Below are 12,306 nucleotides of genomic sequence, written 5' to 3'. Positions count from 1 at the left end.
TGCCAGGGATGGCCACAATATGCTGCAATATGCCAGGGAGGAATATTGTATGTAATAGTTATCATAGCCCCTCATGTATAGGGATTTGGCATAGGGCAGTGCAGAAAGTCACCTTGCTGCGCTGCCCTACGTCAAAATGAAAGGGCAGGGATGCACCATATTTATCCAAAACAGTGCATTCCTGTCCTTTCCTGTTTTGAGCAGCCTAGCACCAACACATACACCCTTGCACTATAGTGCAAAAGTGTCTGTGTTGTTGGCAGGATTGCTTTTGTGCAGGAAGGGGCACCTTCCTGCACAAAAACAATCCTTAGAGGCGTTTTCCTCTTTCAATGTGTGCTGCAGAATGCAACACACATCGAGAGAGGAAATAACAAGGAGAAATAAAGAGATTTCTCCTTGTAAAGCCTGCCCTGGGGAGGTATAAGATTGTGACACATTCCCAGATTTACAAGCCCTTGTAAATCTGGGAATGTGTCAAAACCCTTGGGGGTTGTGTGGGAACACCCACTACAATGCCCATGGAATGCCTCCCTTAACAGAGTGAAGCGAGGCAGCGATTTGTGCTGCATTGCCTTACTCAAGATTTATGCAGCCACTCAAAGCCATGCAATGTGGCTTTGCGCGGCTTCATAAATGTGACTCAGAGGCTTGCATCACGCATGTACCACTTTTTGTGGTGCGAAAGTCATGCAAGGCTCTCATAAATATGCCCCTATAGTTTGCAAAGACGGTGCACTGGATGCCATGGATTTCCATTTTACACCTAGGAATGCCTATTGTCTGCAAGGGAGTGCCCACTGCATGCCAGTAATAGTGATTATGCCAGGAGTAGCCCTGCATACCGGTGAGGGCCAGTGACATCATGCATCCATCTTTTTCCATTTCCATCAAGTGTACCTTGAACAGAGAATGCCTGTAAGCAAGTTGTTCTTAATGTTTTGACTTCTGTAGACCCCTTCGAATCACAGCTGGAAGCCAAGGACCCCCAAGTAATTTCAAGATTTGAACCTCAACAATAACAAACAGAAACGTCACTAAGAAATACATAATATATACATTTGGAACATCTGCTTTCCTCTGCAACAGCATGTTGGTATATGGAAGTGACTACACAGCAGTAGAAGACCCAAGTCATATTCACAACTCAATAAGTAATAAAGTGAAATCCGAGCTCTCAGAAGACGTGGTGCGACAGAATAAGTAATTTACCTGACATTGGCCCCGGAAGGAGCACACAGCAGCAATTGAAACTGACATGAACAAAGCTGGAGACAATGCAAGGTCTATGTGTCAAAAGGTAACACAGAAAGAAATTGCATGAAAACTAGAAGACAGGTGCTGAGGTCAGGACATGTGCAGACTACTGGGTAGTGGTCATCTTCCTATGGATTTATTTCAGCACCCTTTCTAATATACAAAGTGTGGCTGCTTGGAGTCTGTAACTGCCTGACCACGCAAAGCAGTGGCTGGGAGAACGTACTGGCCGGAAGAACCGCTTGGGCAGTCTACCTGCGTATACGTGCATAGATCACTGAGCAGTTGGCACACAGGCTGTCCAAGTGTGCAGAATCATGGGACTTTCTCTAGAATTGTAAGCAATTCAAATGTGTTTTTATTTAGAAGCTTGCTAGTTCAAGTTGGGCCGAGTTTGAGTGCGAATAGTGACTGCGCATTTACACAAATATCGTCCTGAACGGGCAATCTCCTTCTGATTAAAAATGCTTTTAAAATGGTTTATTGATTTTATTAATACATATATTAAACACATTTGGGAGGCAATACATTAGAATTCAAGTAAGTATAATTGTTACTTTAAGACTATTATCCTCCTAAGAGGGACCACCTACCTAGAGTTAGAGAACTCATATGGGTCTGCGGGCCCACTGAATGGGCACCATGGACCCCTAGGGCTTCACTTTCATTGGGCAAGCACTATCTCTTTCTCTACTAACACCAGTGATAGTATTACAGCAATGTGCAGTGTAGTCAAAGCAGAGATAGCCCCATGCCATATTTCCTGGATAGATACCTATGTTATATTTACATATAATGACTCTATATGGGCTATACACAGTCAGTAATAATCTTGAAAATCTGGCGTGCATCTGGCACTCCTTCCAGTATGTTGGACACCCTTGTAGTTTGGTTCTCCTCGTCTAGTTTCACTCCTTTTTTCTGTGCCTGCTGAGTGTCAGTGATCATACCCACAGGACCTTTCTCTTTCTCTTTCTTTTTCCCTCTCTCCCTCTCTCTCAATCTTTCTCTCTCTCCGTCTCTCTCTTTCTCTGCCTGTCAGGCTCCCTCTCTCTTTTTCAAATAAACATAATAATTAGCCGTGCCCATTCCCTTACATGCCAGGCTCAGGTTTTTATTATGTGGTGTCCCATGCAGTATTTTGAACCTGTGCAGACCGGTCTCAGCGGGATGGGGGAAGGACCAGCTACATGGTGCTGGGTCACCAGCTCTTCTGGGCTGGGGAGGTGAAAAGAGGCAGGAAGCAGCTCCCGACCTCTTCAAGTGCACCTGTCATGCATAGGGCAAGGGATACCAAGCACACACATGCGCACTTTGGTTTCTCCAACCCAGCTGTGTGAAACAGTGACAGGCGGCCGTGGGCCTGCATGCTCCACACTGTTCTTCTTAGACTGCTATTTGTTCTATTCATTGTCTAAAAAAGGCCCAGCCAAAAAGAGGAGGAAAGTAGAAATGGATATTCCTATGCTGGACATTTGCGACTCCCACTGCTGGTAAAAGTGTGTATCTAGCAATTTACTTGTCCTCCTACATGTGGATAGGATCACCAGGCCAATGCACCCTTAGTCCACGCATGCACCGAGCTCAGGTCATCAGCTTGCATGGTTGATGTGTTCCTTATGACCAGACACTGCTGCCTCTATTATATCCAGAAAGACAGGAAAATAAATATGTTGGCACTTTTCTGTACAGCTCGAATGAGGAGCCTCAGCAGCCTTCAGTATTCTCTACGAGGACATCTACCTCCTGATAATATCGCATTGCTGGAAGAGCGGGCAGGTTGGATTCCAGCCAAGAGGCGATCTAATCTGCTTAAACTCAGAATGTGATCATCTCTCCTCTCTAAGGACCAGCACAGATTGCTAGAATTTACTGTTCAACAACTGCTGCTGTCCACAGGTGATAAAGAAGATGCTGAAGGAAAAACCCTGAGATAGCAACTCTGGTTTAATGATCACGCCGTTTAGCAAACACAGCATGGACAGGTGAAGTCCAAGAGTGACAACAAGTAATTGGATGAGGACACTTGCTGTTTTCACCACTCTTGAGTTTCACCTCTGTCCACAGGGTGATGTCAGGTCACATGAATCAGAGGCATAGCTGAAGGAAGAACACAAGGCTTCTCACCACCCTGGGGACACCACTGGAAGGCAAATCATGTGCCCTTTGACCCCAGTGGTGGCCAATGTGTCAATTGTATTATACAATCTTTACTGAAAAGTCAAGGCCGTTGCAAATTCATGAACAGCGGTTCAGAAAAGGGCAGAAACGACCAGCGGCTAAAACTATTGAAGACTAAAGGACTTGCGACTCTGAATAGATCAGTAAAAAGAACAAAGAGATGACTGGTGCAGCAAAGCTATTCAGAAGATTACAATTCATAAATCACAGGCATTTTCCTTGGTGCCTTTTTTGCTCAGGTCACTTTTTTTAGGAATGCATGACTTGTATTTGTCGCTTATTTTTGTATTCGGTCATTCTTTATGTATTACTCATTGCAAATCACCCTCACGGTGACTTGCTGCGCTTTACAAATTTAGGATTTTATGTATTTATTTTTTATTTATTTATTCATCTATTTATTTCAATACTTTTTAACCCTTAGGTGATGTACTACTGTGTGTCAGTTCAGGAGACTTTTGCAGTTATTTCACATGATGGTTGGTCTTCTTTTGTGCATTCCTGAAGGCTGACGTGGGAGTTTTCCCGACAGACATCTCAAAAACCTCATAGGCCTCTGGCAAAGGTGGTCTAATTATGTCCCAGCTACACTGGAGGTCAGGTGGAACTAACCTGTATGCAACCCTGCCAAGTTTCCTTTAGGCTCAGATTCTGCTGATAATTAATTAGAAAGCAACATTGTCAAAAATATCAAAACAATAGTTTAGATGAATCCCATCTGCCTATTTTGAACTGCAGGTTGTTAGTTTGACTCCTTTATTGCTGTAGCAGCCATCGAGTGCCTATTTGTAAAGGATGACACATTCACCAGAATGAGTCTGCATGGTACAAAGAAAGTGACTTGGCACAGGTCAAGACTGCTGGCATGAAATTGGTGATATTGTATTTTTAAAAGAGAACGGGAGAAAGTTAAGCAAATCACAGCTTGTAAGGCACACTAGAAGAGAAGACTTCTCACCCTCCTTCATTTGTCTGAATCTGCTGACTGTGCTGGGACAGCAGGCTCACAGTGCACACTGAGCCTACATGAAATCATGTTATTTAATCTTTAACATGAATTAACGCGATTTACTGAATTAGAGTCTTTTTGGTGGCAGCTTTGAATGAAAGCTAGTCCCAGTCTATTTCCTGCACTAAAACTATTTCAAGATGACATGGAGCCAACTTTCTGACCTACCCAAGGTGGTGCTGTCTGTGCAGCTAAAGGTGTGCCTGGCTGTTGTTTGGAGCCCCAGGAGTCATTAAGCATGAGTATTGGGACCTACTGACAGGAGTCAGCAGGGCATGAAGAGGTTGCTCGTTCGCGTTGAGACCTTGTCTTCTCAAAGATGTTCCAACTTAGGGCTTGGAAGCGTGAAAAGTTGCAACACACGAGCATAGGCCAAAGTGTTTTTCTGTGGATTCGTCTTACAACAGCTACTCTAAACATTTCTAAAAATGTAGGAACAGGTGTCGGGGATCAGAATCTCCAAAAATGAAGAAATTGATGGATTCTTGCTCCACTTAACTTTGTGCCGATAAACTATGGACTGGTCAAATCATTCCTACATCCTTACCATCTTTAGTGTAGTAGGTGCAATGGCACCGGGGCACAATTGTATGAAAAGTCCATGGATCCAATTCAAATATTTTACCACTCAACTTTGGGGAAGTATGTTTTTTGTATTATGGATTTTGACACATTTACTACACTACTGACCTCGTCACCCAGTGCTGGTCCATCCTTACACTCAGAGCATTTTCAATCTTACAAGATCTCTTAATCTCATGTTTACACAAGTGTGACCAAAGACTGTAGAGCTTCTTTCTACTTTCAGCCTAAAATACTGCCTTTTGGACATTTTCAAGCTAATAAACCATAAGCGAACAAAGGACTCATGAAGCTGCCCAACACATTCCCTGACCCACTGCCTGCATGGGTCCCCAGAGAATCTTTCTCACACTCCGAGCATTTGACATTCCTCCAAACATCTTTATCATTTCACCCACTTCAGCCATCCTAACCAGTTTAGTCTGCTGGCTTAGGGAGCGTTACTAGGCAAAATGGCTCAAAGTAAAGAAAATAAAAGCGCTATGCTTGCTGGATACTTCATAGACCCTTTTCTTTTCTTTCAGGCATGTTGCACAGCTGCAGGCCCACTCCAGCGTTAAAGGCCCGAGCCGAAGGTAAAGGCCTTTTACAACGGAGCTGGACTTTAATTGCCGGTATAGCCCAGCTACGAAGGACTATGAGACTATTAGAACATTTCACCACTAGAGGGCAGAATGTTCTAATAAATAAAACAAAGTCCTCATGGAGGCCGAGGGGCTTGAAATCCCCTCAGGCTCCGTGAGGCCTTTGTTCACACTCATGCTTTGAACAAAGAACATTGGAATGTTGACGCTCTGGGCTTTGACCTGCCAGTAAACGCCCTGAGCACTCCATTGTCTCCAATGGAGGTCTCAACATTCCAATATTCTAATACGCCGCCCTGAGAGACAGACAGGGAATTATCCCCAAATCTGCCTATGAGGCAGGCAGAAGGACTATCAATTATAGATGATAATGTCACCAATTGACATCATATGAAAATGTATTGGGGAGGTTATACTTACATAGTCCTGAAGAATGTGGTTGTTATGAGCAGTTTCCATCAAAACGTGTCGACGGAGTATAAAAAGCACTATCTGCAGTGCACTGCTGATTCCTACATGTCATTAAATTAATTAACGGACACTTGGTGACCCAAAGAGTAGATGTGTTGCTTTGTGAAGAATAAGCCTCATTACGAATCTGGTGTTCCTGGGACCGCCAGACTCGCGATGGATGTCGGACTGCTACCAAAGCAGTGATCTGGCCTCCACATTACATCCATGATGGAGCAGCCACTGTCCACGTTGCCCTGGCGGTGCCAGCGGTCTTAATCCGCTGGGGCAGCACTGCCCTGGGGGTTACAAGTCCCCTCTCTGCCAGCTTTTGCATGGCGGTCCCACTGCCATGCAAAGGCTGGTGGAGGCAGGGTGCCGGGGGCACCAGGGGGGGCCCTTGACCTGCCCATGCACTTGGCATGGGCAGTGCAGGGGCCCCCATGGACAGGCCCATTGCACTTTTCACTGTCCGAACTACAGGCAGTGAAAAGTGCGACGGGTGCTGTCACAGCGGCGCATTGCCGCCGGAGCCAATGTTGTGGTGAGTGTTCCACTGGGCCAGCGGAAAACTCATATTAGGGCCAGAGGGTGGAAATCCAGAGTGGTGGTTTTCCGTCCTAAAGAGTTTGGCAGGCGGCATCCATCGCCCGCCAAACTCATTATGAGGACCTAATTGTATTGTTTCAGATGATCTGCCTAATGTTATGTATGTGTTGCATTCATAAATGTGTTGTTATACATATCTGATTTAAACGTGAAAATATTTTATTTTGTTTATGTGATAGGATTAAAGCCATATCAAATGTTTTAAACGTCTGTGGTATTTGATTGTATTGCATTTTTATCAGTAATTGGGATTGTATGTGTTGTGAAGTGTGAGTGTTGATGTTGAAATGTGTGATTTATCTAGGGGATAGTGTTTTGGTACGTATAAGAACATGCCTCCAAACTGCAAGCACCAAGAACACAACCTTATACACTAAGGCCCAGATTTAAGAGGGCCTAGCGCCTCCTTGTGCCACATGAGCATAAGTTTTTTTTACGCTAATGTGGCCCAACAAGGCCAAAATCACTGCACCAGATTGACAAAGTGGTGCAATGTATGTATTGCTGCACTTTGTAACTCCCTGCGCCACATTATGCCTGTGTCAGGCATAATGCATGCAAGGGGGGCATTCCCCCGTAGGGGGGTGCGAAACAATGGCACAAAACAAATCTAAAAGATTTCCTAATGCTTTTTTTGGCTTTTTTAACACCTGCTCACACCAGGCTTTAAAAGGGGCACCCCATTGGTTAAAATGGGCCCCTATTTACTGTTCAGGGTTAAAGTCAAACTTTTGGTACTACCCTTGAACAGCACATCAATAGTGTCAAAAATGTTGACGCTATTGCCCCCTACCCTGCGCCATTGTGCACCGTATTATAAATATGGTGCACACATCGTGGCGGTAGGGGGCGCTAAGAGGCGCAAAAAGAGTGGCTCTGCACTGGGTGCAGCGCCACTTTTCTTAAATCTGCCCCTAAATTTCAAAGAATCATTATCAGGTGTCAAAGTCAATCTACAGAATGCATTCGCTCGTACATGAAGAGAACGAACAAAAGGAGATGTAACTTCAGTCTTATTGATTAAGTATCGCCATTTTTATTGATCTGGCAAATGTCTTCAACTATGGATAGAAATAAAATAATTTTCTTATCTCCCATCATCCTATCTACTCCGTAGGCAATCAATGCCTCTCTCTTAGTATAATAAGCCGGCACTGCTTTATTCGCGATTAAAGGTGATTAACTAAGCTTGCATTTACCACAGACTGGTGCAACAATGGTTTATTACATGTGTCACTTATTATTGGTCCTTGTGGTCATCTAGTCTCTTGTGAGACAATCGCCACTTCAGTACACACAAAGGGCTTGGCTATCGGCCAAGTGTTATTGTCATTATGGGATCAAGACCAAGTAGATATGAAGGTAAATTATATGCGTCATCACAAGCTTTCAGTGGACTGCGGATTATCATGCTTGGGAGATCTAGAGGTGCACGCGCTACCAGTCCAATTTCAGGCAGAGCTCTATCTGTGCCAGTGTCGCACATTAACAGCCCATAGATGTGTGACTAGAATATGGACCGCGCCTGATGAGCCATCCTTTTCCAATTAAACTGTATGAGTGAATACTTGATAAAATATGTCTTCTCCAGAACATGACAGATGCCTCTCATGCGCCTAGTGCATTGATAGAGCTTTCGGGTGTGGTAGGGATATTAGGAATTTTTGATTTCGAGCAACTAATGCAAATTTGCTCATCCTCAGGCTTGAGTACTCAACTCACTCTCACACTATTTATGCTTAATTAAGAGTGTTTCATAATTTACTTTAATTTCCTCTACTTAGAGATTTGTAAAATCGTCAAGATGGGATAAATATGTATAGCCAGGTAAGGGTATAAGATGTGTAATTTGTACACATGGACCTATGTTTGTGTGGTGACACGAGTGGTTTTTGTCATAATGTCACTATCAGGGCATGTAAAACACGCCAGTACATGTCCTACCTTTTAAATACATTGTACCCTGCCCATTGAGCTACCTAGGGCCTACCTTAGGGGTGACTTACATGTAGTAAAAGGGAAGGTGTGGGCCTGGCAAGTGGGTACATTTGCCAGGTCGTATTGGCAGTGCAAAAATACACACACAGACACTGCAATGGCAGGTCTGAGATGTTTAGAGGGTACTTTTTGCTTTTTCAGTATTCTCAAAATGGCATTTAATAGAAACTCCGCAGTTGGGGTGGGTAACTACGCACATAAAGAGATAGGAGATGTGATGGGTCTGAACATCTTATTGTTTACAAGTGAGGAGATACGCCTATCTTTTTATGTGCGACCCAACCCAACCCAACCCATCTCCAACCAAACTACGGAGTCACCACACTTATAAACTTACTATTAAAATGTTGTTTTATGAATACTGAAAAAGTGTAAATTTACAGAAACTGGTATGTTTACTTTGTAAATCAGCCACTAAGTATGTATATTGTAAATCAAAGGATTTACCTTTTTTTCACATGTGCATGTTTATAGAAAGGGACTATATACCTCCAATCCAATCCAAAATACTTTATTCTGTTTCCAGAACCATCGAAGTACAAAATAAAACATTGCAAACAATCATAAATATAACATAAAAACATGCAGCACCAGAATAGAATAAAAACTCGAAGTGTAGAAGCACATTTAAGCAGTCTCACTGTTAACCCTCAAAATAAAATTGTTGTAAAAAAAAAAAAAAAAACCCATGCCCAATTATTAAAATGATACACACTTGAAGGTACCAGGTTAAAATAAAATCTTAAGGTCTAAGGGTTCCGATGTACATGGTGTTACGGGCTTGGGATTAAATACAAATACAGCTATCACATTTAGCCCACAAGGTAAGGACTGTGCATGCCTTAACCATATGCACCACAGGGACATGCTCATAAAGGGACACAGTTGACAAGAACCGTCAAACACAACAGATCATGTTGCTCTGACCATAACTCAAGCTCAAAATTTGTTATAAAATACATAAGCAACCCACTCATTATCATTGCTAAACCAAGAATTTTGTACGACTGTACCATATGCTAAGCAGAAAACAGCTAACTGCATATACAATGCGGCCAGAAGTATCTTCTTTTAATATTCTCAAAGCTACTAGATAGTGAGGGGTACCCATGTTCCAACAAATCTGCTATATCTTCTTGTGGCGTGCGCTGTGGTACCCAGGGCAGAAGAAGAGGACGTGTTGTTCTGTCTCAGGAACCAGAGCACAAACTGGACATGTGACAGAGGGTAGGTCCTTCTTCCATTTTGAATTACAAACCAAGAGAGGTAGGCAACCCAGGAGACACCGCACATAGAAGCTCTTGGCTAAATGAGGGGTGATGAAATCCACAAAACCTCAAACTGGGGATACAACGTTAGCTCTTGAATGTGGTTGGTTAAAGAACCAGAAGGCCCTCTAAAAACCTGATGGTCAAGAACATATGCCCAGTGGGAGGATTTCAGTCTTGCAATCCCCGACCTCTGGATGTCGCAGGGCTTCTCCCACAGTCTGATCAACCCAAGCTTCCTGAACCAGCAGGATGCAAACTTGACCCAGGGAATTTTAGGAACCCCTTTTGTTTTCATTAAATCAGTGAAGCATTCCCTATACTCTTTTAACTCTGGAGTAGCCCAGATCTGAATCCAATAGGTCAAAGGCTTTAGTTGTGCCAGATCAGCAATTACCTTGAAACCCATATCAAGGAAAAGTGGCAAAAGAGGCACAGTTACCGGAACTGAGATGATTGACCTAATAAATGAATTTTCAGCCACAGCCAATGTCTGGGTATTAGCATACCCCCAAATTTCAGAGCCAAAATGTGTGGCACTTCGGGGTTTTGCACAAAAAGCCTCAAGAGCAGGGGAAATGGGTTGAAAGAAGGATGATTGTGTAGGCGAAAAATAGTTTTAGATCTGTGAACCAACAACAAAGAGCTTTTGGTAAGTTGAGAGCCCCATGTTAAATTGGCAGCTACTCTAATTCCCAGGTAATAAAAGCTAAAACCCCTTTCAAGGGGCACATCATCTAGCTTTATGACACAGTTTCTAGCTTTCCCTGAACCAAATATCATAATTTTGGTTTTTCTGGCATTCAACTCAAGCCCCTATGTTTACAAAAGCCCACAAATGTGTTTGTGAACCTTTGTAGACCCATGGGGGTCTTCAAAATAAGCAGAGACTCATCGGCCAATAGCAATATATGCATCTTCTTGTCATTTAGTATAGGGGAGTCATTGTTGCAGGCCATGAGCTCATCAACCACTCCATTTATACACAACATAAATAGTGTGGGGGCATTACCCCAACAAACCTGTGCGTAATTCCCTTCATGCAACCTGGCAATAAGGTTAATAAAAGTACCAGGAACCCCCCTTGTAGCTAGCACCTCCCAAATGCTCTCACATGGAACCAATTTGAATGCTGCATGCAGATCTACAAATGCAACATATGGGGGTGGATTATGAGTTCGGCCGACGGTGACCCCATAGTGGCTACCTCCCTGCCATCCCCATAAAGAATGTCCCGCTAGGTCAGCGGGCAGAAACCTGAGTTTCCACCTGCTGGCCTTGGGGGAAACAGCCTACAGCAATGTCTTCGGCTCATAATTGAGCCGGCGGCAACACTGTAGAGCGCAGGGTGCACCATCACCCTCACATTGTTCACTGTCTGCAAAGCAAAGCAGACAGTGAACATTGTGAGGGTGCTGGCCATGGGGGCCCCTGCACTGCCCTTGCCAAGTGCTTTGGCAGTGCAGGGGCCCACTGGGGCCCCCTGCACCCATTCTCCACCAGCATTTTTATGGTGGAGGTACTGCATTGAAACCGCTGGCGGAGAAGGGTGTCGTAATCCCCAGGGCAGCGCTGCCCTGGCGGATTAGGACCGCCGCCATCGCCAGACCGCTGGGATCTTCGATCCTGGCGGAGCTGGCGGTTCCCTGGCTACCCGACTGCCACAGTTGTAATGTGGTGGTCGGACCGCCATCCACGAGTCTGGCGGTCTAGTGACTGCCAGATTCGTAATGAGGCCCATAATCTTTGCCTACCTATTGGTACATATTTCCAATATAAGAGTGTAAATCTGAAGGCCTGATCGGACGTGTTTATTTTGAATGGAAGCCAGCTTGCAGAGAGGATAAATATTGCATTTTGTTTGGTCCAACTAATCAATTTATAGAGTATCTGCGTTGCAAACGTTTTTTGCAAATTGTCAATTAGGCTTATGGGCCTATAGTTCGAGGGACAACCAGCTTTACCCTTCTCAAACACTGGAATGATTGCCGCCCTTGCCACAATCGCATTGGATAAACAGTTTATGTAGGGTGCTCACACTCAAGGTTCACACTTATACAGGTCACCCGGAATCTGGTTAGGCCTTAGTTGTTATTAGGTGACAAATTGCAGCATGGGTATCTTCTAAACTAAAAAATAGCTCACTGCATACCTGAGTAGTAGACCTACAGAAGGTCTGTATGAAAGTTTGCAAACTTTCGGCATCAGGTGGGAGCATGAAAGGATTGGGGCATAGAACACTGCTAAATGCTCTTGCCATTTCTCTGATTTAATATTATAACAATAAGTATTAGTAGTTTCTGCACTCCCATGCGAAACTAAACGCCAAAATGCTTGACTGTCATTAGATTTAGCAGCACACAACAAA

At 43.9% G+C, this 12,306-nt stretch overlaps 1 protein-coding gene across 4 annotated transcripts in view; it reads right to left on the bottom strand.

Annotated features, from left to right (window-relative positions):
* The window catches only part of SLC8A3 (solute carrier family 8 member A3), a 451,466-nt gene that overhangs the window by 276,386 nt on the left and 162,774 nt on the right, over window positions 1-12,306 (bottom strand). The gene's annotated exons all lie outside the window — the stretch shown is intronic.

The sequence above is a fragment of the Pleurodeles waltl genome, chromosome 9 (assembly GCF_031143425.1).
Source record: "Pleurodeles waltl isolate 20211129_DDA chromosome 9, aPleWal1.hap1.20221129, whole genome shotgun sequence".
NCBI lineage: Eukaryota > Metazoa > Chordata > Amphibia > Caudata > Salamandridae > Pleurodeles > Pleurodeles waltl.
Note: the sequence above shows the minus strand (reverse complement) of the source record. Positions and strands in the feature narration are given on the sequence as shown.